The sequence below is a fragment of the Rhinopithecus bieti genome, unplaced genomic scaffold (assembly GCF_001698545.2).
Source record: "Rhinopithecus bieti isolate Rb0 unplaced genomic scaffold, ASM169854v2 scaffold_5350, whole genome shotgun sequence".
NCBI lineage: Eukaryota > Metazoa > Chordata > Mammalia > Primates > Cercopithecidae > Rhinopithecus > Rhinopithecus bieti.
Window position 1 is genome coordinate 896034 of NW_016804837.1, and position 22950 is coordinate 918983.

At 32.9% G+C, this 22950-nt stretch overlaps 1 long non-coding RNA gene across 2 annotated transcripts in view; it reads right to left on the minus strand.

Moving 5' to 3' along the window:
- Nucleotides 1-22950, minus strand: part of LOC108528691 (uncharacterized) — a 28077-nt gene that overhangs the window by 3505 nt on the left and 1622 nt on the right. For both annotated transcript variants that reach the window (XR_001885252.1, XR_001885251.1), the window contains exons 2-3: nucleotides 12016-12056; nucleotides 2049-2095 (exon numbers count right to left, since the gene is read on the minus strand). This is a non-coding gene — a long non-coding RNA (uncharacterized LOC108528691). The remainder of the gene's footprint in view (nucleotides 1-2048; nucleotides 2096-12015; nucleotides 12057-22950) is intronic.

The following is a 22950-nucleotide window of genomic DNA, read 5'->3' on the forward strand; positions in this document are numbered from 1 at the left end:
TGAAAGCACATATTATAAGTTCTAAAACTTTTTTCTCTTTTTAAGGCACTTTACATTTCCACATCAATATCAATTTTAGAATCAACCCATCAATTTTTGCAAATAGACAACTGGAATTTTAGTTGAAATTGTTTTGAATCCATAAATCAATTTCAGGAGAAGTGGCAACTTAACAATATTGAGCCTGCCAATCCATGAAAGTAGGTCTCTTTCCATTTATTTAGGTTCTCTTCAGTCTCTCTCAGTGCCGTACTTTTTGGTGTATAATTTTTATATCATATTTATGCCTGAATATGTTATATTTTGATGCTAATGTGAATGGTATTTTTATTTCAACTTCCATTTTTTGTTTCCAAAATATAGAAATGTAATAAATTTTTATAAATTTATTTTGAGGCATGCAACTTTGCTAATCTCACTCACTAGTCCTAATAGTTTATCAGCTATTCTACATACATGATCATGTTGTTGATGAACAAAGATAGTTTTACTTATTCCCCTCAAATGTGGAAGCCTTTTATTTCTTTTCCTTTTCTGGCTAGCTTGTTGACTAGAACTTATAGTACAAGTTGAACAAAAGTAGTGAGAGCAGACATCCTTTCTATTCTTGATTTTTAGGGAACAAATATTGTCTTTCACCATTAAATATGTTTGCTGTAGGTCTTTCATAGATACCCTTTAATAGATTAAGGAAGTTTCCTTCTGGGTTAAATATTACACTAACATTTATTGACTTAAAATGTCATTTATTATACCACAGTTTCTGTGGGTCAGAAATCCAAAAATGACTTAGAGCTATCTTTTGACTGAATCTCTCCAAGTTTGCAGTCATCTCAAGGTTCAATTTGGAAAGATCCATTTCCTAGCTCACTTGCATGGATGTTTTGTTCTGGAATGGAGTTAGGTTACTTGGAAACAGTTTGATCCTTTCGGGACTTGCTTTACAATTTTTTTTTTTTGGAATCTGGGGCAGTACTCAATCTAGTCTAATTGTTTTCCACTACTGAGGCAAACCTTTCTAAGTACTCTACACAAAGCCTGTGAAGAATGAAGTTTTGCTTGTTTGTTTTTCAGTTTGGCTAGTGGAATAGGCACTATTCCCACTCTTGCGTCTGTTCCATGGATTTTTTTTTCTCTAATCCTTTCAGTAGTACTTCCCTCAACTTGGATAGTTGAAGCACATGCATTAATCAATACTGTGCTGAATACTCAAGAGAGGCCCTATGAGATCTCTGAATTTCTCTCTTTGTCCAGTTCTTTCCTCTTTAGTATTCTTTTTATAAAGTTGACCTGCCTTTCTCTCTCCAGATTCTTAGCTCTGTCTCCTTAACTCAGGAAGTCTCTTGAATTCCACTTAGGTTACCCTCCTTGTACTATGGCGCTGAAACTGTCTCAGTGAACTGGGGCAGTTATGCGGCTCACTTCATTTTTATTCTATCTCGCATGGACCACTTTTACTTCCTGATGTCCAGTCTCTTTCCAGTTGTTTCTTTTTCACATGTTCTATCTGAATCTTAAAAAATACGATTAATACTTCAAGTGGGAGCATAAATCAGTTTCTTGTATTTCAACTACAGAAGCCTGTAATTTGCTTTTTAAAGGCATATACAAGAAAGGACATTAACATACAGCCCTCAAAAAAGAAATACGTGTGTTAAAACAGTAAGTCTTACAAATAATTTTTTAAAGTGCGGCATGGTTGAAAATAATTGGCATTTTCCTATATATGCAGAGAAAACTTTTTTTTTTCATTTTAAAACATGCTTTTCTGCTGAGTGCAGTGGCTCTCATACCTGTAATTCCAACACTTTGAGATGCCAAGGAGGGAGGATCATTTGAGCCCAGGAGTTTCAGATCAGACTAGGCAACATACTGCAACCTTGTGCTATTTTAAAAAACAAACAAGCAACAACAAAACAAAACCTTTTTTTTTCTTTTCTTTCCCATGAACCTCCACCTGTTAGAACCATATGCAGTTAGACCTACCAATGATTAATCTACTTTTAAAGTTTAAACATTCTGTCTGTTCAAATTTTATTTCATGATACCTGGTCCCGGACATGATACGGCAGCTGAGATTAGATTTGGCTTCCCACTGTAAATAATAAAAATAAATAAATTAATTAAATGAAACAATGGTTTGGAGCATTGATAAGCTTCCAAGATAGGGTTACAATTTTTGAGAAGAAAGTCCAAAAGTTGAGTCCCTCATTAAGAAATTAGGGAAATAGAGGCCAAGCAGAAACATTGATTGGGATTTGGAGAGGACCGACAACCAAGATTTGGAGGGCACAGTACCACAGAAAAAGAACACTGCAGATAAAGATACTTACAAAATCTGCTGAAAGTCCCTCTCAGGTCCTTAGCTGATGCCTAAACTGTACATGCACAGAGCAAGTCTCTGGAAAGCATAGTATAACACATTTGCTAGGAGGCCAGAGAATTGAGCATAAATTTCAGAAGCAGAGAGTATTATAAATAAATAAAAGTGCAGGTCCAGATAAAGCAGAGAGTTCTTAGTAAATATCTTAGGATTGTAGTTGAGAAAGTCTAAGCCCTAGGAGTTAGAAGTATACCCTAAGAGTTATGATGGTTCTGTCGTAGGAGTAATGGTAAAGCTGAATCATATTCACTTTTAGAAATCCTGAAAGCTGCAAGTTCCCCTCCAATAATTTAACATTTTGCAAAAGAAAATTTCATACTCTTCAGAGGAAAATAATACAATCCAGATTTTTTTCTAATATATTTTCATAAAGTTTGAAATATATTCCCATATCACCAAATATGTAAAGGAGCAAAATAAAAAAAAAGTTACTGTCAATCAAGAAATTCTTTATAAAGTCAATAAGAGCAAATTCAGGGATAACCCTAATGTTAATTTAGTGGAAAAAGCCTTCAAAGTAACTGAGAATCCTATTTTAAAGAAAATAGAGAAAAATGAAAACAAAATGAATAAAAAAAACTTCAGTGAAGAAGTTGTAAATAAGTGAAGAGCTTGTAAATAAGAATTAAATGAGTTTTATAGAACTGTAAAACGCCACATCTAACTTTAAAAACATGCTGAATGGGTCAAATTGCTTAGCCTATATAGCAGAATATAGGATTAGCAAGCCTAAGAACATGTCAGTAGAACAACATTAAAACTGAAGTCATAGGGCAAAAATAGTTGAAAACACCTAGGGAAAAAAAATGCTTGAGATACATATGACACTCTAAAAAGGCCTAATATATGTGTAATTGAAATCACAGATGGAGAGGAAAAGATCATGAAACCAAAACAAAATTTGAAAAAAAATGAAGGCCAAGTTTTTTCAAAATCTGATGGAGGATAATATTTGAAGAAATAAAGGCCAAGATTTTTCTAAATTGTATGAAAGATATCAACTCGCAGAACCGCGGTGAACCCCATGAATACAAAGAAAAGCTTTCTCTCTGCACTATGGTCTTTGATCTTTAGACTTGACCCTTCATATTTTAAGTGTTTTGAAAAAGATCCTTTCTCTCTCAACAAAGCTTAACTTTCCAAATATTTTACTTCTGCAAAAAATACTATTTTGGATTTGAAAACTAAATAAAACTTTTCTTTCCTTCTTTTCTTTCTATTTCTGGGTTAGCAATTCTAACATTCTCATAAGCAAAATGAATGCCTTCTAAGAGCAGAAAAGAGAACAGCATAAGAAAATACAAAGGAAAAACATCATTATTAAGGTTAAACAATGTATTATCCTTGTTGAAATCTTGAATTTAAAGATATATGAAAGACAAAAATAGGTAGTAAGATGGCACTTTTATCACTACTTAGAAAGTGTAAAATGTATATACTCAAGCAACATAGCAGTACATATCAGAAAACTTTGAATACTTAATACATTTGACTGTACTTTCATTTCTCTTAATATTTCTTAAGAAAATAGTTCCAAATACAAATATTTGAATGTATGTTTATTCTAACCTTTATTCCAACAGTAGCAAAATATGAGAAACAACAGAAATTCCCTATAGTTGATTGATCATTCTTATTTTGAACAAGTATACAGTTTAAAAGACATTTCTCTAATTATTTTAAAACTATGTGTCATTATAAATGTGTATTATAAATATATATATTCACATATACATATATGTATATAAACATATATGTACATATAATCATAAATGAAGAATATTATTATTTTAAAATTGTTACCGAAAGATATAATAATGCTAATATTGATTACTTTGATTGCAAGACTGTAATACAAAATTATTTTCTTCTATACATGCTACTTCCTTTCCCAACATTTCTGCAGAGATAGACGTCTCATACTCCTCCCTTTTATGTACCCAGAATTTCTCACTTTTGTGCTTTTGTGCCTTGACTAAACTCCTCCAGGATGGCCATCCTTTTTATCTCTACATGCTAATTTACCTCATCTTAGAAACTTTCTAGAGAATCTCTAGCTGGAAGTCATCTTTCTCATGTCTAAACTGTTATAGCACATAATTTCTATCCATTTTAATATTTAAATCAATTCTAGAGTTATTCCCAGAAAAAAGGATTTTCAAAATAATCTGTATATTATTTTATACCTATATTTATTATTTTATACCACAATACCTGCATGTAGTATGGAATTCTAATGGTATTTCAAATGCAATCACTACCTTTGTAAATAAATGCAGATAGCTATTAGTCAATTATTCTATTTTCTTCTGAAAGTGTGAGATTAGAATGAATTTGTTTCTGTGGAAAGGGAAATATAATAGCAACAAGTCTGAAATGGAAGGACACAACTCTGACAGGTGATAATCCAGATAAATAATTCTGGAATGCCTTACTTTATTCATGGGAAACTAGGGGTAAACTTAGATGTTTATGGCTATTGCTGGTCATTGCCTGAGACAGAAAGGTAGGAGGTGCTCAAGTCTTAACCTATTTTAGAATTTGATGAGCCTCATTTAGGGAAATTAATTTGAAGAACCCAAAGACCCACTTAGAATATTCTGAAATTACTTGTGATATCCCACTATATGTTATTTTATTTTAGTTTCTTTGAGAAAAAAATAACATTTAAAATAATAGATGAAAGAACTGTGTTGGCATCAAATCAGGCCATCTGGTTTGGTTACATAGATATATCCACTAAGACAATTTACTCATAATAACAGAAGGATGCAGCTAAAAAAGACAGAAGACTGGAATTCCTCTCCATCATCAAATATGTGCCCAGAATAGTTGAAGAATTGCCATTATCATTTTATCCTACCAGAAAAGAAATATTTAAGTCCACATTATTTCAGAGCTTCAGAATGGCTATACATCTACAAAAACCAGTCAGTTCAATGGAAAAATAACTTCATTATGATAATATTTTTAGAGAGCATTAACAGGTTGATTGACCTTTTACACTCTTCAATTGATTTTTAGAGCATCATACCACATAGTAGTTGTGGTGTTATTTCTCTTTAATTTTGTTCTAACAAGCATTATTAATAACCCATATGCTAGTAGCCATATGCAGATAGTATTTTGTGGTTCTAACAATTGGGTAATGTATGAACTGCCAGAATATGCTCTAACTATTATGGTTTACTCTCAGAGAACACAAATCCTTTTTCCAGAATGACAGATATTCTACAACCCTGGATTTCTTATTTTATCCCAAAACACATCTTCTTGCATAAGAGTAAAAGAAGCTTGTAAATATTAAGAAAAATGACATTTCCATATATGTGTTTTGTAATACTTTATCCTCAATTACAAATAACAATAAGTGCATGTGGTACATAATTCTAATGGTATAATCCAGTCTTAGTGTTTTACTGCCATTCATAAACTGCTTCAGCAGAACTACTTGTGATTTATAGCATCAATAGAATCCTTTAAATTACATCCTATATTATGTTGTAGGGCATGTATTGCCCTATAGTCTCGCACGCAATGTCAGAGAGACAGAGGGAATGAGAAATGGAGAATTGTGATTTCACTGTAAATCAAAGGCTAAGTGTTGTTTATGAGCACTGGAGTTTTAGCACGTGATATCATTTTACTTTTTTCCCCCTTATAGCAGTTAACCTAATGCAGGACAAAAAATACAATCAATAATTATTTACAATTCACTGTATTTGGCATCAATAAACAAAGTCAAATACTAAACATATACTTTATTTTCTTAAAATTAGTCTTTAATTTTAAAATTAGTTGGATATTTACTGTATGTATGGAAAGAATATTTATAGATGTTTGCATTTAACTCAATGTCATGTATACATTGTAAGCTCTCCATAAATATTTGTTGACTTTCCATTAGTTTTAAAAATAAAGTTCCCAAATTAAATGAATTTGTCCGTTGGTATTTAACGAAGAATGTAAAGCAATGAAACTTGCATTTGAGAAGCTATCTATAGTCACCAATAAACTTGTTCATATTTAATCTGGATTTTATGTTTTAACAAGAAAAAAGTCACAGACATCCAAACACAAACGTTGAATTTAGAGGGAACAGTAAAATCATTTCATGACCAAATATTCAAAGTATTAGTATCATCTTTACTGTTATGTTTTAGACTTACAATGACAACTGTGATTTTCTCAAAGCATTTTAGGATAGTTTGACCTTGATTTTCACTGCATAAAGATGTCTTTTACCTCAGATTTTCCCCCCAAAGTCTGAGTGTAAGAATGAACCTAAGTAGTTAGAGATAAGAGCAATCATTTGTGATTCAAATGTGAACATTTCATTTGAGCGTAACCAGATGACTTACCTGGGGTAAAACAGTGTAGGAGGCATACAAAATCAGGCGGAAGAGACAGAGAAAACCAAAAATTTTTGGTTTCGTAACCATCACTCACTTTAGTATGTACATAGAGAGGTGTGCCTGCTTCCTAATGAATATTACCTTGTCTATTCCATTTATGATAATTTATGTGTACTGTTAGGGGATTTGATATCTCTAACTCCTGTTCATACCACATCACTGCAGCAACCCTGCACAATTTCTATCAACAAAAGATATGTACATAGATTAGAAAAAGTCATGTTAAAAAATAGATTCTCAAGCCCATTTGGACTGAATTAATCCCTAAAAAGGCTGTTAAAAAATCAAAGAAGTAGATAGGGTTATTTCTACATTCTATGTGTCTAATATTTACCTGCAGGCATATAGGAAATAATTCTTAAGTAACTATGGCTACTTAAAATTTACAGAATTGAACCTGTGCAGAGTAGTTGATCTTAAACTGACACAAACCAGATAGTCTCTAAATGTTACTCTAAGGAGTTTTAAACTGACTCTGTTAAAGCTGAGGTTATTTGCCTTGGGGATGCCTAATGGAAGGGTTATTATAACACTGTCCACAAATAGGAGCCTTGAGAGAGTCAGACCATAGCACTCCATTGACAGCTAATAGATTGAACCATTGCCATGTCACAGTGATCTCCAAGGCCAAAGGTCATCTCTCTCCCTTAATATTTAAATAAAGATACTTGACAAGAGCAGAAAACACCTTATTGCCAGTGATGGCTGCTGCTCAATTTATAAGAACCTTTACAAAGTCATGCTAATTCTTGGCCTTCTTAGAATGCATGGTAACCTTTCATAAATCCATCTTTTCCAGATGTCCTTGGAAATGACAGTTATAAAACTACAAATGATTTGTAATGCAAAATGGGACTGACAGACTTGAAGATTAGGGCTCCATGTACTAAAATGACTAAGATTATAGCTAACCAAAGGCATAAAACGCATTGATAAATAGCTGCCGAAGTAACTCAAGATTATTTTAAACATCCTTACTAAATGATAGAATGAAAAAAGGAAAACTTATGCTTATAATATTACAAGTAGCAATTTACTTTATGAAGATAATGGAACATAATTTCTCTGTTTGGGTCAGGTAGATGAAAGATAGCAAACCAGTTATGCTTTTCCCCCCAGGCAATAGGATACTTTTTTCTCTGATGGTATTTTATAAAACGTAAACGTGAACCTCGTTTTTTAAATCTTAAGGATTATTGGACTAATTGAACTTATACATGTTTTTTTCTTATCTTTTAAAAATGAATCAATCAAATACATTCTTCTGTTAGCATATCTAAGATGAATCACAAATTAAAACCTAATGAAAAACAATTTTCCTACTTAATATTTATTGCAGAGATGACTTACATTCACAGGATAAGTTGGGGCTATGTGTTTTAAGAAGTATATATATAAAGGATATTTTCAGGAAAAGTAGAAGTCGGGAAGTAATTTGAAGCAAAACTAGAATTCTGCAGCTTGAGCTATTGAGTAATACCTAAGAAATTATTAAGCACTACTTTTTAAATATAATTTTGAATAACCTAAATGGTAACCTACCTGCCCTGTGGCACTTCAAGCCTCAGATATCTGGCCTGCCTCTGAAACCAACAGGATCGTACTAAGAGCTTACAGACCCATCATGACTTTCTGCTGAGGAGGAAGCTTAAAACTGATCCAATTTCCATATTTTAGTTCTGTTTACCACCTTTCCTTTTTTTCTTTATGTATCTTCTACTTGAGTTTAATTCCTTTTGTCTTATTTTCATTTCTTCTCTTCCTGATGGTTGGTCAATAAAAATGAGACTGTGCTCATGGCTATAACTGATAGATTTGGGTGGAAAGAACCCTTAAAATCAATAGAAACATTCAAATTGAAGTACTTTATTTGCATTCTGAGAACTTGAAAGTGAGACATAATATTACCAATATTAGTGACCTAGAACTAAAATTATAATAAAGACTTTTTTGGTAAAGTATATAACACATCTTTGAAACAGGAAACAATACATTTTCAAGGAATGTCAAAGGTTTTCTGTGAATAGTTACATTCATCAGAAGAAATTTATTCAAAGTAGAAAGATCCTTTATACACATCTCTGAAAACCGCATGTGTGCTAAGTTTAGGTAACCATAAAATATATTTGACCAAGGCATGGAGGAAAGATATTTCCTATTCTTGCTTATTTTTCCACTGCCATAAAATGCACTATCATGTTTACAGTATGTCAGAATGATGTCACATGCAGAACACTAAAATAGATGATGTTTTCAGTATGTGGGTAAAAAAACCTCGGCACTCACTAGGAGCCCTATAAAAACAAAATATTATATTGAGACTAGTTGGATTGTACTGGGCAGGCTAAGCCCCTGTGAAAGCCAAGGCATACCTTCCCTGTCACATGGTAGACTTAGTCTTTTCTCTCACTCGGTTCATCTTATGAAATGATTAGGTGGTTGTGTAAGAAAAGCAATGCAGTGTAGGATTGCAATGTGCAAGCTACCTGCCTTTTCTAGACATTTTGAACATCAGGCCTGTAGTGTTTATTTTATTCCTTCATCATTAGCTTAACAATTATTTGTTCATAGGAGCCAGAAAAATTGACCTTTTCTAAATTCTTTGAGAATTTCATCTACAATGTTGATTGATTCATTCATTCATTCATTCACTCAGCATTCATTGTCTTCCATGTACCAGAAACTCTTCTAGGCACTGTACATAATAAAGATGAGCCATGTATTGTTTCTCCCTGTTAGGACATGATAATCATCTCACCATTATACCCTCATCAGATGCTTGACCTCTGTTATCTTCATTTTGACTCTCATCTTTAATATTAGCTGTTATGCTTTTACTAAAAGAGATAATTTCATTTGTCTTTCTTACCTCACTAAGCTGTGGATTTCTACAGAGAAAAAAAAAAAAAACTATGCTTCATCTTTGTTATAACCCCAGGAAAAATGTTGAATAAAAAATTTTAGAATGGATAAATAAATTAATGAATGAGTACACTAATAAAAATCATTCATAGCAGCAGAATTATGCTTGATCTGTGATCTCTAGCTTGCTGGTCTTCAACTTGGGATACTAAAACATTCCCATGTCACATTATTTTCAATCAACTTAAACATGATTTTATCCTAAACCTTTCTTGGGGAAAATGTAAAAGAAATAGGCAGAAGGGGAAGCTTATGATTCAAATATGGGTCACAGATGCCCTTGCTTATAGTATAGCTATGCCTGAGAATAAAATAGACCCAAAGTCAAGATGAGATTCACAGAACTTTCTACATGTGCTACGAAACAAGACCAGTCAGGCTGACTTTTTAAAATTTAACACTTTGTTTAAATGATTCCTCAATTGATAATTCCTCAGATAATTTTTATCTGGTTCGATCTATTGTTTTCTCTAATTAACATGCATATCAGGTAGTCTGATTGTCTTAAATGATTCTTTATAATATTTCTTCAGTACACACAGGATCCCATCATCACCCTACCCCCAGCACCACCCCACCTCTGATGGCAACACAAAAGCTTTTTGAGTAATATGTTATTCTTTTTTCCTTTTTTTAATACAAACTCAGCCTGGCAGGCACAGTGCAATGTGTAGACTGGATTGAATCAAAGCAGCATTCTCCTACCTTCTCTATGTATAGGAAGTGATACTAACAAGAATCAGATTTTCTTGGACCCTTAACAGAGGAAACAACTTCTGGCACAGTAATTCTTTGAACTGGAACCATGAGGGCAAGTACTAACGTATCCTTCTATTGCATGCAATGCTGTATGCACAAAAGCAGTTTCTCTGGCTGTTGAAATGGACTGAATCAGATTTGTGGTACTAAATTTTTGAGGGTATGCGAATATTTTGATTTATTTTGAAAGACTCTATGTTCACAATTCAGCTGGTTAGATCAGGAGTTTCAGTTTTGATTCCCTGTAATTTACTGATGGAATTGATTTAACACAGATGTTTAGGCAGATGTCTTATAAATATTTTCATTTGATCAGAAGAAAAAGCAGCAAGGCAACTAACAATCCAACAATACAATGTAAGATGCTTTTACTACAAGAGATCTTACATTGTATTGTTGGATTCATAGTAGTGTTGATTATGCTCCCACAGAATTTGGAGTGAGAAGGCTGGAGCCCATGGTCTGCCATTGATTAGCTGAGTGACCTGAAGCAACATAATTAACCTCTGTGAAACTCACTTTCCTCATTTGTAAGAATAGGGATAATTATACCAATCTCACACAGTTGTTAAAGTTCAAAGGATATGGTGGAAGTAAATGTGCTTTTCAAACTCTATAGTTGCCAGAATTATAGAATAGTATTTTATTTCCATTAGACCATGAGCTCTTTTAAGGTTAGGATCATGTTGTAATCATTTTTGTACAAAAATTCGTACACTTAACACTACATCTGGGACAAAGCAAAAGTTCAATAAATGCTGAATGAATGCATGAATGAATAAATTCAGGAAACTAGAGCTACAGAGAATATGACCTTTGCTCTTAGAAGACTCATAATCTAGGAGAGAGGATGGATATGTGGTAATATGTTATAACACAATTTGAAATTATACCTGCACAACTTCAGCAGTGTTATCTTAATCACATATCTGGTAATTTCTCTATTTCTTCTTTTCTGTGTACAAATATATGCATAACTATGCAGACACAAATTCAGGCTCACACTACTATATGTTATTTTTAAATTCCTGTGAATTTTGCCATATGAACAAAAAAGTGAGGGTTTTTAGAGTTAGAAGATGCTTTTTAAATAACATACCTTAGTAAGGAGGGTAAGTCCATATTATGTAGGTAGGATAGGTGAACAACCTCAGTTTCCTATTTCCATACATTTGATGTCAAAACAATGACCTTCCATAAACCCCTTATCGACTGATGTTTGTGATTTCTCAGGAGAAAGGAAAGGTGAGTCTAATGTTTAACTGTTGCAAAAAATCTTAAATTGATCAGATATGGTTATAAAAACTTACATCTCAGGAAGTGTTCTCCTCCCAAAAATGTTCTTGATGAAAACCAGAGAAAACTATGCTTGCTTAGTGGATGCTTAAATAATTACTGTTGTATGAATGGACCAGATGACCTCATAGGACCTTCTTCATTCTGAAATTCTTTGAGAATAAAAAGCCTAGAACAGTCGGGAGTTAGAAATCTGAGCCCCTCTTGGTGTAATTGCATCTGGAACACAAAATCACTTACCTGCTGGAAGTTATGTTGAGCATTGGCCACAGATACATTTACTGTTGAAGGGAAGAAAGCACAAATAGGTCAGTTGAAAGTTCTGCTTAGTCTAACTCACAATTCAGCGTTAGTCATTTGTGTGACAACAGTAAGATCCCAAAGCAACAGACACAGAATCTAAGCTAGAGGAATTTCAGGTATAACTATCAAATCTATTAGCCAGAGGAATTTTTAAAACAGTATCCCACAGCTGCTGTCTTCATTTTCAGATGCATGATGTTACTTTGTATTTGTATTTCTTCAAAGTATTTTATCTTGACATCAAAATTTGGATAGGGGAAATATTGGTGTCTTCATGTTACAGACAGAGAAACTAAAGCACAGAAAAGCTGGGGACCTACTAAGATGACCTATTTACTGGCAGATCAGAGCCAACTATCCAGCATTGCAGAGATGAGAACTCAGGTCATTTGAGTGCCACTTCAATGGTTTTTGTTTGTTTTTCATTGGAATGCTTCTTTGTGCTAGCACTTGGTGGTTCATCGCTGTCGGAATGGGAATAAGGGTGAGGATGCATTGAAGGATAGGGGAATTATAAATTTTGAACGAATGTGTTGCAAGCCATAAGAGGATGTACAAAACGGTAGCTCCAAAGTGGAAAGCAAAAGTAAAAGAATTCACATATTTGGTGCAGAATTCTGATTCTCTTTCTCCTAAGTTTCTTTTTTCCCCAGTCATTTGCTCTCAAAAGAGAAACATGAAAGTCAACAGTAAGCATATAAATATTAATAATTAAGACAGATGTCTGCAACTTACCTAAAACAAGAATGAAATTCTACTTGCAGAGTTCTTTTCTTTCATGTGTGTGTGTGTGTGTGTGTGTGTGTATGAGGCCTTCAAATATGGCACAATGTGGAGAGTGGGGAGCCATTTGCATTTCAGTCCCTTGGCCAAACCAAACTGACTTTTCTTCCCCGACTGAGAATTCTGGAAAACTCTGAAGAGTTTACCTTCACTCTCACATACCTAGGTGCTTATGAAAATTAACTTTTTGAGGAGCAAGAAGGGTGAGGATGGGAAAGAGTGCAAGGAAACCATTCAGGCAGGGCATATGCTGATAGAGTCAGTGTTCTACATGGTTAGGGGAGATAGTTATAAACGGAAACGTGCAGTTTCACTTAAAGAACACATGGCGACCTAGGAATGTGATTCAATATCTTTTAAAGAAGAAATAATCAGAAAGGAGGGTGGATAAATATGTTTCCTTATGCTTTGCTTTCATGGGAAACATTCTTTTAGCCATTGTATTTATTTTAAATATAAACAAAAAAAGTATTTTCCAAAGCCTCCAAAATTTAAAGCTGGTTTACTTTTTCTGAATAAAACTCCATTCTAAATGGGAAACAAAGTCAGGGAAATAAAGTCTGTGTGACACCCTCTAACTCCTTTGTGCACCTTCCCACTACCCTATTATCAATTCTCATTTAAGTGGCTGCCAGCCACCTGCCCAAACTTGAAGAGATTCATGAACTACACTTTTTCAGAATAATGATGTCCTATTTTATAGGATGCTCAGACTTTGGTAAGAGTGAAAAGATAGAATCTCTTCAGCATTAACTGAGATATATTAGTATTAGGAATATAAGGGCTGTGAATAACTTGCCCTGCAAATAGGCTCTAAAATTTCATAATCTTGAGGAGAAATTGAAGAAAGTGTTATCAAATACAATAGGCAGAATTAAAAATGGATAAGAAAACTAGGGACTGACACTGAAAATAAAAATAGCCTTACAAAATACTCTTTTCCTAAATTTGGATGATACAGCTGAACAGCTCTATTATGGCTAATTTTTAAAGAAGTATATGTAACATTTGTCATTATTATAGAATAGAATTTCAGAAATTATTATCGTAACTGGTTCCGCTGTATTTCTTAACAATTGTGACCATATTTCAATGCTGAGTTAACCCTGTATGTTTGGCTTACTAACTTCTTTTACTTTCTTCATTATGCCTGGAACACTTTTATAAGTTATGTAGCTCAGGTTTACAGTGTCTCTCTGAACTACAGTCATTTAAATTAGAAGTTATATTACTATCTATTCTAAAAACACAATGAGTAGACTCAGATTTCTCTGGTATTTAGTGCTAGATCTTTAGTCAGAAAACATTTTTTAATTTTCTTATTTACCATTAACATTGTTTAAAGCAGAAAATTTGTAATAAGCAGTTAAAATTAGATTATACATCAGAAGATGAATTAAATGCAATTGTGTGGAGAACAAGAGAGGGCTAATCTTCTAAGGAGTATTAGTCAAATGAAATACTCTATAATCCAGAAACAATGGTTTTCTTGAAATAACCTGTACTTGGGCGTTTCTCTACTCTGCGTATCATGGACCTTTTTGCCGTTTTCCTTATAAATAATTCTGAATTAATATTAATGTGTTTTATTACTAAATTTATGATTTGTGGAAAGTGGAAAGTCCTTCTATTCCCGGCCTCACCCCCCTCCACAGAAAAGTGCTTTGAGACTTTTACACATAAAAAATAACCTACAATTTAAGTAATGCGTCCATAAACAAATAAAGGGCTCCAGTGCCTAGAAAATGCAGGGTCTCCAAATTCTGGCTGCCCCCTTTTACAAACCTTGTCTTTCTTCTTAGACATCTGTAACTTGTTTTTCAAAATCTGATATCTAAGGAGTTAAGACTCTCTCAAGCACTTTGTTGACTCCACTCTGAAAAGCGTTATTTGCTTGGACAAACAGCATGTTCTAAGCATTAAAGAGGAATTTAAGTTTTCTGCTTTGTGGACACTGTCTTAAATAGCGTTTGTGAGTTCCGCTTTTCAGATGAAGCATGAACAATAAAACCTCTTTCCAAGGGACTCACATTTTTTCCCACTAGAGGTCTCTCTCGTAACAGCTTTCCTTTTGTTGGGCTCATTAATTATTTTACTCAAAGGAACAATTCTACCTTTTAGATTGGAATGCTGCACTTAACATGTTATGCTAGAGAAAGATATAATACCTCCTTAGCTTGTTCTCCTCCTTGATTAGTAGATATTAGGTTGACTGAATGAATCATCTTGGGTATTTTATTACACAATGGCTACACTTTAGTAAAGAACTTTGAACTTTCACCTACACTTCCAGAAGTCTCAAAATTTGACCAGTTAAAAGAATATGCTAAAATAAATGTGCTTTATCAATGAGCACTAAATGGTCAGGCTTTGAACTCTCCCGAGAACATCTAAGATCCAGGGTCCACTTAGATCATGTAATTGTAAGTCTGAACCATTTTACATTCATTTCTCTCACTTTTGCAGTAAAACACACACACACACTTTTTAAAATTTGTGTAGGATTATTTAGTGTTTTGTTGTTTCCTGCTCTAGTCCTTGTACAGAAAACAGACTATTAACTTTGGACAAATCTATAATATATTATAGAGTTTTCTGTTTTAATATGTGTTTTCTGAAGAAAATACTAATCAGAAACTGCTTTCTACAAGAAAAAAAAAGGGCTTTTGCCATTAACTATTGTGAGAAGACCAGGAAATTTAAATAATTTTTAAACAGATGGAATCTAAAATGAAAATAATGTAGGGTACTCTCAAAACATAATACAAAATTGCATTGAACAAAGTACTGCAGAATAAAACACACTGACATCAGTCACAAAGCTATTAAAATATTCAGAAAACCCAAAGAGTGTTCCGGTTTCTGAGGATGGAAGTAAAAAGACAGAGCTGTGTTCTTGACACAAGAAATTCAATGGGAAGATGTGAAATGTGAGGAAGCAAAGGAGCACCTAGCAAATCAATTTTAGTGTTATACTGAAGGTAGAGTATGTCTGCATGAACGGATACAGTGGGTAAGCACAGAGCAATACTGTAGAATGAAAAAGGGCACGAGGAAGCGAGGAAATTTGACAAGCTGCGAAATGTACCACAACCTGGCCAGGAGAACACAGACCTGTCAGACGACAGTTTTGAGAATCAGAAACTGTACTATAATGGGAGCAGAAAACAGACAATGCATTATTTACATTATTGAAACTTTACTCTGCTACCCAAAGAATTTACCTGACACCTCCTCCTCCAAGTGTAATTTATTAAGCAATTAAGCACATGTTTTTCTTTCAACACCAATTCAGATACATCATGTATTTGCTGACTGAAACTACACATTTAACATTTAACCACTTCAACTATTTTAACTGAATTACTGATCAATTAATGAAAAAAATCAGTGAAATCAAATATGGGATTGACTAGAATTTTTTTTTACAGGAGTTACTAAATTGAACAGATATGTTTCCAAAGTTCTGGGCTCTTTGTGTTAGTGACAGGCGCTTCAATAAAAGCACATTCAGGTGAGCTGTTTGGGCAGTTCAAATGGCTGAGATGATAGTGTACACATCACAGACTCGTGGAATTTTAGTTCCAAAAGGAGTTTCAGAGACCATTTTCTTTTCATTTTACTGTTGAAGAGACTTGTTCAAAGAGGTTAAGTGACTACTGTAGGACCCCTAAATGACTGTATTATTCTGGTAGTTGAGAAGAAGTCCTAATTGTTTAAAAACAAACAAACAGCAGCTTAGTAGCATTGTATTCAGAGTGTATACACCATGGAGATATGTAGATTCTAAATGTTTTGAGGATGAAAAACATGATAATGTTATTTTCTTATGGAAAAACTTATGTTTTACAGAATATTCATTGTCTCATTTTAAGGGAATGTAAAAAGAAGTACTATCTTTAGGAAAGATGGATTCTTAGAATAGACATTAAATGCAGAAAGGTTTTTTTTTTCTCTCTCTCAGTGGACACTATGTTCCTTAAAGTATGTTTTCTTAACGTTTCTGTTTGTAGCTTATGAACTAATATCTGTGGCTTCAGGTAGTTTTTTTTTAAATTTAATTCAGCATCTTCTAATTAATGAGGATGCATTGATCCAATCAATAACACCCAATTAGACCAAAGAAATTAGCAAAATTAGAGCAATGAAAAACGGTTTTATGTAAGTCATAGTTCCTCTTTTCTTTTTTTCCTTTCCAAGACAACTTGTTGACATTAATTCATTGTCAAACTTGTGCATTTCAGAGTATAATTTTGAAAAAAGATATAGTAATATAAATTGTTATTAAAACAAGGAAGCTGAAATTTTCTACAAGATAAATTAGAAATGAAGGAACTTTTTTTTTTTCTTGAAATGAATAGTATATTGCATCTTTATGAGGTCCTTTGTCTACATATCTCCATATACAGGGTAGTTGATGACTACATTTCCATATGTTTATCAAGGCACTTTTATTCACACAAATTATTGGCATCCTGACGTTGAATATATTATGGGCAAAAACCCATTATATGCAATTTCCAAACTTTAAAAAATAACATTACATTTCTTGTCTCAGTAACCTTTAGGTAAACATTATGTGTTTTTTTTCTATTAGTTACTAGGGAATTATAAGAAATGCAATTGGTTTGATACAGTTTATGTTAGATTTCATTGTAGTCTTAATAATTAGAATACTTGGAATATGGTTTGGAGTAAGAAAAAACAACCTGCAATTCCCTCCAAAACATTTTCGCATTTCTTTCCCCTTTTTTCATTGTTTCTCCTTCTATCTTTTAATCATTTTATAAATTCCTTTCTCCTTCATTCTCCTGTGACATTTTAGAAAGTTATTTGCTTAACTTTTGTTCACATCTTCCATTTTAAATCGTGGATGAGTTTCATGAGGTCAATGAAAACCACTTGGAAGACAATGTAAATATGTCTTAGTGATTTTTGAAGTATGTGCTTCTTAATTCATATATATATGAATATATATATATATATACTGTCCTCCATGGGAGGGGAGTAAATCTATTCAGGTGTCCCCTCCCAATATTAAATTATAAATTGTAGTAATCCCTGATCAGAGATAAAAACACCAATAAGACATGGATCAACAATGATTCTCCCTACACTGAAAAGATTCGAGTTATTGCCTAGGCAAAAGCTCAGTCTCTTTTTGTGTGGCCAGTCAGGATATGGATGCAATTTAAAAGACAAACCCAGATATGGGTTTTTGTTTTCCTTTTGAAAATTTCCATGCTTTTTTCTCTGACTATTAAGCTTTTAACAAGTGTTTGCCTTAATGGAGTGACTTACAAATCGTTGTTAAGGTAAAATAGCATGTTATCCTGATTGTGCAATGACTGTTCACAGGTTAGATATTTACAAGTTTGTCCATGGAAGTGCAATGGGTACTTAAACCACAGCTCTGACTTGTAAACTGAAAAATTAGGCTTTTCATTCTTGAAAGGACCTTTCATCTTAATGGACAAAGATTATTTTTCTGAAGAAAATGTTTGCACCATCTTGTTGACACTTCTTTCAGTTTGGTAGATAACTAAAATGGTACGGAAAACATATCGTAAAATGCCACTGACTTTATTTTACTTTTAAAAAAAGACCTCCTTTATTTTCATAAAATTTTGGCATATGTATGTGAGTTTTTTCTTTTAAAGTACATGTCAACAGATTTTTAAAAACTCTTTGTCAGTAGCCATCTGATACATCATTTAAATTGCTTTGTTTACAACAAAATTTTGGCATAAATAAATATGAAAATTGAACTAGTACAAATGCCTTGAGCAGTGAGCATAGTAAATTATACATCAGCTGTCAGTGTGAGTTGAAACATGTCTACATATTGAGTAGCATGTTCAGTGTGTCTAATCAGAACAGTATGTAACCTGTTAGCGCATATGAGCCTTTGCCAAACCAAAATTATTTACAAGTTGCATTTTGTGTTCTGAAAAGTTTCATAAAGAAAAAGATGTCTGCAAAAAAATGGAAAAGAATACACTGATCTCAAATACACAAATATTTTAAAATTAAATCAAACGAAAACTGAGAGCATTGTGTTCAATAATTATCACAGAAATAATAACAGTTTCACAGCCCAATTCTGATTTTAAAATTTTCCTTAAAATTGCTCATTTGTATTATTGTTGATACCAATGCTCTACTCCTGATTCCCTGGGGATCTGGCATCAAAAAAATCTCTTTTTGATTCATCTTCTGTTTTCTAATTCTCAGTTCAAATATGCCAAAACATGATTGCTTGATAACTTACTCATGTAAATAGGTACGAAAGAATGCCTGTGGTTGTGTATTCCATGTTTGATGATGTAAACGAAGTATGTTAAGGTAAATCAACATGTGCAATGTCATTCTACTGTCAAGAAGCCTGTAGCTGCATTCTTGAAGAGCAGGTAGGAGACAATCAAACCTCAGAAGAGCTTGAAATAAGCAAAATTTATTTTTAAGGACCTCAGCTTTCTCTTGAATACCCTTCTTAAAACTTCAGACTTGATGGATTCTTATGCTTTCTCTCTTCATACAATTTTTTTCCCACTCCACTCTCTGTTTCTGCCCCGCGCTCAGAAAATTTTAATGGTCATTCACCTCTTAAATAAAATGGGGCAAAGATGGATCATTGACACTTTCGAAAAATTTTATCTACTCCATGCCCCTTGATTCACATCATGGATTATCTAGCTCTATTGTTAGCCTGGCTTTCATCTCACTTTGCATACATTTGCGGGTAGAGTTTTCCTTCAAATAAATACAGCATAAAAATCTAAATCTCCATTTGAGTAATTTAATCCTCTGTTTCTTTAATAATAATAATTATAAATAGTATGGTATTTAGAAATGCAACTTTGAAAGAAATCATTAATAACAGATAAATAGGTAATAATTTCATACTTAGAGTTTGAGTCACCTTTTTCTTCTATTATTCTCTAAAGGTATATTTTTTTCTATTATTTTCTAAAGGTATCTGACATACTTAGGTACCAAAGCATTGTAGTATATTTTGAGCTTCCTTTCTTCTTAGTTGTGATAGATTTTCATTGAGTCACTCCTCATCTCTTATCTTTCACCTCTTGTGATAAATTGTGCAGACACAGAATACAACAAAATTGATGGAGGTGGGTATGAGAGCATTTCATGGCGTAAGGGATAATTGGTTATTTACTATATGTAATTGAGGGGTTTTTAAGAAAAGCTTAAATGTCATATTTAAAACTGTTTCTTTTTTAAAAGGACTTGCTATTTTGTAAGTCCCACACTGTTTAATTGTAATCATGTTTAAAAAAAAAGTCAGTAAATAGGTTTTTGTGAAGTTCTTTAAACTTACTTTGGCTGTTACCCTTTTCTTACCTACTGACATTTGAATCTGTTAAAACCTAATAGGTTTTGTTAAATAAATTAATGCTACAAAAATTACTATAAGAAATAATCAGTAAAACTTAGCTTGAAAATATGGCATTAATGAAATTTGATAAGAAATTCTAGTGGTTTTTATCCTCACAAGAATTCAAAGATTTGTGTGTGACTTTTCAGAAAAGCCTTAAAATCTGTATTTGTGGGGAAGACAGTGCATAACTAGAACTCTTTACTGCCTAGTAGAAAATTAACTTATTGAGGTAGGGTGGCAGTATTATATAGTGTTACTCTTTGCAGGAAACTACTAAGAGGCTGCTATATCTGTGTGACATTTGATGCTATTACTAACAATGTCTGGATCATTATACAGTTTAGGATTTTAGTCATTGTGTAGGAAATAATCTAGATTTGAGGATGATTTTCATTTGTTTTTATTTTATCTAAATGTTTACTTTTGTGTATATATTGACCATAATATTCTAGTCTGTTATAGTAAAAATAAATGAACGTGCACAAGCAGTTCCTTATTGTTTGCTATTAAAAGTGGCTGAGGTTTAAATTTTCATAATAAATAAGACACAATACTTAAATGTATTAGTACATGGTTATATATATAACTTTTATAATTGAATATGTTCATTCAAGAGAAAATTATCCCATCAGTTCTTGTTTTAAGTATTCTCAATAATATACAGCTTTACTTACAATAGGAACCAATCCGAGGAAGCATAAAGGAAAATTCATTTTGAAAATAAATGTGTCCATTTTCCAGAAAGTATATGAGCATAGCTATGACAGTAGAAATATTGTGACTTACCTAAAGAGGTACAGAATTTAAAAACATATAAATCTGTCCAATAAAAGGAAATTACTATTTTCTCCCCATTGAAATAAATACGACTGTCTGAAAATCAGTAATATAAGATTAGTTATCCCATTTGGAGATGGGCATATTTCTTGTTGGAGTCTATTCCAGAAGTATTTTTTAATGGTGACTGAGACTGTGAATCAATCAGACCTAATTAGGCCTCCTGACTATGTTAAAATCCTGAGGTTTTTCAAGTGCTCCGTTAGACTTAGTACCGTGAAACCAAGAGAATTATTTTGAATGCCGTGTCACAAAGAAAAAGTTTTCAAAATATTTCAGTATATAAATGTTCTTCATCATTTTACATGAGAAAGATATGAAACCATGTATTTTATAACTTTGTTTCGTGTGTAAAAACTCTTTAAAACTACTGAGAAAGAAATTCTTTATGCAGAAGTAAACCAGTTTCTATACTAGGGTAAACAATGTATTGTTTGGTGCTGTTTTAATGCCTCTGTCAGTGTATAAGTGTTCCTGTGAACTGTGGGTTAAGTGAATCCTTCTCCAGCTCTAAAGATTCACTTAACGTTGGAGAAGCTTTACACCCTTATATGAGAAGTTGAGAAACTTTTACAAAGTAACACCAGACAGGACCCAAGATACTTGGTGTGGCACCAATTACAATTATTGTGTGTGCAGTAGCCCTGAACTGTAAGATGGGGGAATGCTGTGAAAGAAGTAGGAACCTCTTCAGACGACACACATTGATAGAGCCATGTTCTATAAGATTGGAATATTTTTCGTTGTTCTTTATTATTGATACACATTTCACTTATGTGTTTAAAGATATTCGATGTCCAGTTATGTCAAATATTTTTCATTGCTCATTGAAACAGCATTCGTATCAATCAGGTAAATCACTCTCTTATGGTCGAGTTTAACTCAATGATTTTTCAGTTTGAAGATGTATACTGAACAGTGCAATGATAACTCCATAACCCCTAATAACTCTGATGGCTGAACAAAATAAATATAAAACAAGTGAGCAGGTGAGATTTTATTTTAAAATATGCTTTACTAAAATTTTACTTTTGAACCAGATATTTTGGTGTTGCCATAAGCCAGCCCACTTATGTGTACTTTGTGAGTTATAAACTAATGTCATCATGTATTAATATTATGCAAAATTTAAACTAGGTGGTTTTCTTAGCTGTAATAAAACTTATTTCACCTTATATTTTGAATATAATTTTTGATATTTAGAAGTTTTTTTCAAATAAACTACAATTCTCAAAACAATCCTGGACATGCATATATAATGAGTTCCATTTTATAAACATGAAAAGCACGACTCAGAGAGATGAAAGTGTTTTTCCAAAGCAAAATTACTGCTAAGAAAAAAAAATGGAACAAGGATAAGAGATTTGGATATCTTGGGTCAGGGCTCTTTTCTCTCACTAACACTTCCTCTTATGTAAGAAAGTATATTTGAATTGCATGCAATAGCCTTCATTTAAATATACATATCTTTAACATTAAGTCATTAAAATGATTAAATTTTGTGGTTTTAGGGAAGCAGGCAATATGAAATATATTGGCTCCTAGCAAGAGGTGTTCCCATCTAAAACAGCCAGGGGACATGCTATATCAGAAACTCCAGAAAGTATTTGTAAAATTTGTCACAGCAAAAACATCACTGCATTCAGATACAATCTTCACTGCCTCCTATCCAGAATTTACTCATAGGAAACAAAAACTAAAGGAGAAAAATAAAAGATATTTGCCTAAATGCCTATAAGAGAATTTGTGACACTCTGAAAAAAATACCTATTTGATTTCTTCAGAGTGATGTTATTCAAAGTTTCAAACAGACACTAGTTACTAATGCAACTATATTGCATCAATGCTTATTT